Here is a 5,000-nt window from a genome sequence, read left to right as displayed (position 1 = left end):
TAAAACTTCTCAGCATTGAACTGTATGTTATTTTCATCAGCCCACTTGTATGTTCCATTCAGGTCTTTCTGCAGTTTTAGGACATCATCAGAGTCCTTGACTACCCATGATGCTTTTGAATCATCGACATGGTGAGAGCAGCTGACTGTATAGCTGAACAAGTGTCTGAGAGAGCCACCATAAACAGTAGAGGTCCCAGTACAGTTCCCTGAGGGAGACCAGAGAGATAAACCTGTAATTTTTAGTATCTGCTCTACTTCCTCTTTTATAGACAGGCCATATTATACCTTCTTTTAACATTTTAGGAAGTTTACTACATGCAAGGAAAGTTTGAAATAGTATCCACAATTGTCTTGCAAGAGTGATTCCACAACTTTACTATGAGCTAACCACCATATTTTAATTTCAACCAATTCCTTGTTGTTGTTGTTGTTGTTGCTGTGCCACCATGTTCAACCTCATGCACAGATTTTGTAATTAATATTCTCAAGTAATTGGTTGACCATTTCATTTTCCATTACTCAAGATACCATCTTCATCTGTTAACTTAGTTTTCAATGATTTAAATAACTTTTCAACAAGATAATTCCTCCAATTATTATTAAAAATACTTTTACATACATCAGATAAAAATATTATCATTGACAGTGTCCAACTTTATATTTCCACATTTCATAATACCAGTCTCTCTACAAGCAGGATGAAAGAATCATCATCCTTCGTTGTGATTATGTTCATCCAAGCCAACATCAATAATTAATTCCTGTTATGAGAGTAAATCAACTTGTGCTATTTGAAATCCCTTTAAATAACATATTTTACGGTCAAATGCTGTCATTTGTAAGACCTATCTTAAAGACGTGCAGACTCTACTTTCAGTAAACTACAATTTTTGCTAAAAATAAATTCTAGTGGCCTATAAGCTGAGACCAATTTAAATTTTCAGCCAAGCAGAAAATGTTGTGCTCTTCGAGTACATCATACAATCACCAAGGCTTCCTTTTCAATATATGAGAATCTTGTTTTAGCTGTGTTTAATGTTCTTGACAAATATAGAACAGGATGGCTGTCTTGTGAAAGTGTTCCTGATATAGACTTTTCACTGACATTGGTCAGTTGTTAAGGCGACCACTTTTATGGCATTATAAATCTGGACTACTGGCTTTGCTGGTGTTGATAAACCTGATTTATGAGAAAATAAATCACTTGACTAAACATGTTCTTTAATATCTTGTAAATCTAGTTGTCATGAATAAAATCTCTTTGTTGAAATTCCTTGGAAAACATTTCATTTAACTGTTTTCCAAAAGCAACACCTTCAAGATTTAACATCACCTGAGTTAAGTTGTCACACCAGGTTCAGATGTCATCTTTGTTTCATTTATTCGGGAATTCCTAGGACCAACCATCTTTACATTAATCATCAGCAGAACAGTAAATGCTAGGAAAGTGGACAAGTCCATGAATTTACTTTATGATCTGACATCTGAGGATGACTAGAGCTTGAAAAAAAAAATTTGGGGGATTGACCATAAACATTCAGTTCAGATGCAACAGAATAAAAGCATCACAAGATAGTACTTGAAAACAATTTCCACCTTAGTTTTTGGTTCTAAATTTCCATAAATGGAGTTTTGTAACAATATTTAATTTGAAATAAATTTTAATTTGATCCAGTTCAACATCAGTGGATATATTTTCAGTTTATTTCAAGAAAGCCATGGAATTTCAACCGATTCTGAAGAAGTAGAATTAACATATTTTTCATCTCTTTCCGGCTCCATCCATTCACTTCCGCCTTCTCTGCTAAAATGTGAGTAATCACATAGCTTTTCTACAGCAAAAAAAAACCTGTTCTTCTCTAACTCTTTCTCTCATAATTTTAACCCCTTATTTCTGCACATAAAGCTGCCTCTTTCAGAGTTTGTAGCCTTGCAAGCTGCATGGCAACCTCCTTGCTTAGGATGCTATAAAACGGCACTCAAAACATTGTGTAAAGTGTTTGATGTTAGGGAGAGCATCCAGCTGGATGAACCAAATTAGGCACTGGAGCACAATGCAGTCCTTTGACCTATTGGATCTTGTCTGATGTTAAATGATGACGAGGATGATGATGACGAAAACGAGAATGATGACGAGGATGATGATGATGATGATGATGATGATGATGATGATGATGATGGTGATGATGATGGTTTTATTATCGTACACAACTGCTAGCTTTGTTGCTAATGTCATCCAAATTGTAATAAAGGAATAAGTTATTGGCTTCCAAATATATGCCAAATACCAATTTCATAAAAACTTGCAGAGTCTTCATTTTCAATTTCTTCAGTTGCCTCGGTTTTATTTTATAGCTATTCACATGCTGCCCGAAAATGCAGGACATTTCAATTATTCACACTCATATTGGCAAAAACTACATTTAGAACCAAAATTCTATTTGTTTCTACAAACATGGCTCAGTGTTAAAACTAAGATCATCCATTCTTCTTTATATACAGGTGTGGCTGTGTGGCAAGAAGCTTACTTCTCAACCTCATGGTCCTGGATTCAGTGTCATGGTGCAGCACCTTGGGCAAGTTTCTTTGTGCTTTAGCCTTGGGCTAACCAAAGCCTTGTGAGAAGATTTGGTGGACAGAAATTGAATTGAAGATGGCGAGCTGGCAGAAACGTTAGCACGTTTAGCAGTATTTCATCTGCTGTTATGTTCTGAGTTCAAATTCTGCCAAGGTCGACTTTACCTTTCATCCTTTCGGGGTCGATAAATTAAGTACCAGTTGCACACTGGGGTCGATGTAATCAACTTAGTCCCTTTGCCTGTCCTTGCTTTTCCCATCTATCTTTAGCCCCTTGTAGGCAATAAAGAAATAAGAATCATTAGCACGTCGAGAGAAATGCTTAGTTGTGTTTCGTCTGTCTTTACATTCTGAGTTCAAATTCCGCCAAGGTCAACTTTGCCTTTCATCCTTTCGGGGTCAAGGAATACCAGTTACATACTGGACTTGATATAATCAACTAATCCTCTCCCACAAAATGTCGGGCCTTGTACCTTTGGTATCTGGCATATTTGTCTACAATTCATCTACAACAATTCACCACTGGTAGTGGTGGCAGCAGCAGCAGCATCGGGAGCAACTGCAGCGGCAGTGGCAATATACGCAACAGCGGCGGCAGCAGCGGCGGCGGCAGCGGTAGCGGCAGCGGTAGCGGCAGTGGTAGACGCAGCAGCAGCAGTGGCAGCAGTGGTGAATGGCAGTAATGGTTACTTATAATGTCATTGTAATATCATATTAGATATTAGAAATGAAAGCTATTTGTGATCCAATTAATAACAGTTCTACATATTTATTAATTATCAATTATTACTTGATAATAAATGATACTTAACAAGTGCTTATTATTAACAACTATGAAAGCAGTCTACTGACACCTTAGTCAAATGATGGACAAAATGCTCTGCACTATTTAGTTATATTTCTTTACATTTTCAGCTCAGTACTGTCACTCGTTGTCCTGGAGTCAATGGGATGGGTATCAGCTGTGTAGTGTGGTGGCTGGAGGTCAATAGACAATAGTCTCTGTTTAAAATGTATTGCCTTGTCAATTATTATTAATTGATATGAAAAATAGGTGGTGGCATCTCTGTGTGGTCAAGAATCTTGCTTTACAACCATGTGGTTTCAGGGATAACTTGTAAGTGAATTTGATTAATGGAAATTGTGTGGAAGCCTATCATTCATATGGATCATCATCATCATCATCATCGTTTAACGTCCGCTTTCCATGCTAGCATGGGTTGGACGATTTGACTGAGGACTGGTGAAACCGGATGGCAACACCAGGCTCCAGTCTGATTTGGCAGAGTTTCTACAGCTGGATGCCCTTCCTAACGCCAACCACTCAGAGAGTGTAGTGGGTGCTTTTACGTGTCACCCGCACGAAAACGGCCACGCTCGAAATGGTGTCTTTTATGTGCCACCCGCACAAGCCAGTCCAGGGGCACTGGCAACGATCTCGCTCGAAAATCCTACAGGAGCCAGTCAGGCGGTACTGGCAACGGCCACGCTCAAAATGGTGCATCTCATGTGCCACCCGCACAAGAACCAGTCCAGGGGCACTGGCAACGATCTTACTTGGCTTGCCGGGTCTTCTCATGGATGTATATATATATATATATATATATATATATATATATATATATATATATATAATAATATTATTAGGGACAAAATCCAAAATTACAGGTAAAAAACTCAATTAAAATCAATTTATAAAAAATTAAAATTAAATTGAGCCTTATAGATAAAGTATATATAAAATATATATAGTTTTAGGGAAAATAACCAATTTTCAAGAACTGGCTTGCCAGTCCCCAGTTAAACCATACAACCCATGCCAGCATGGAAAACAGACGTTAAACGATGATGAGGATGGTGATGATGATGATGATATGTATATATATATATGTATGTATATATATTTATATCTAATACACCTGCTTGTTGTTCCTTCACTTGTCTTCCTCTTTTGTTTTCTGTAAATTTGAACTAGGCGTTGGAGTGGCTGTGTGGTAAGAAGCTTCATTCTCAACCACATGGTTCCAGGTTCAGTCCCACTGTGTAGCACCTTAGGCAAGTGTCTTCTACTATAGCCTTGGGTCATCCAAAACCTTGTGAGTGGATTTGGTAACTGAAAGAAGCCTGTCATATATATATGTATGTGTGTATATATTTGTGTGTCTGTTTCCCCAACGTCGCTTGACAACTGTTGTTTGTGTTTACATCCCTGTAACTTAGCAGTTTGGCAAAAGATACTGATAGAATAAGTACTAGGCTTTCAAAGAATAAGCCCTGGAGTCAGTTTGTTTGACTAAAGGCAGTGCTCCAGCATGGTCGCAGTCAAATGACTGAAACAAGTAAAAGAATAAAAGAATATACATACATTTGTACATATACATATATACATGTATATAAACTTATATACATATATACACACAC

The 5,000-nt window shown here is 37.5% G+C and overlaps 1 protein-coding gene across 4 annotated transcripts in view; it reads right to left on the bottom strand.

The window, feature by feature from the left end:
- The window catches only part of LOC106867686 (protein unc-13 homolog D), a 467,325-nt gene that overhangs the window by 295,901 nt on the left and 166,424 nt on the right, over positions 1-5,000 (bottom strand). The gene's annotated exons all lie outside the window — the stretch shown is intronic.

Source organism: Octopus bimaculoides, chromosome 1 (genome assembly GCF_046866305.1).
Source record: "Octopus bimaculoides isolate indiv1 chromosome 1, ASM4686630v1, whole genome shotgun sequence".
Taxonomy (NCBI): domain Eukaryota; kingdom Metazoa; phylum Mollusca; class Cephalopoda; order Octopoda; family Octopodidae; genus Octopus; species Octopus bimaculoides.
Note: the sequence above shows the minus strand (reverse complement) of the source record. Positions and strands in the feature narration are given on the sequence as shown.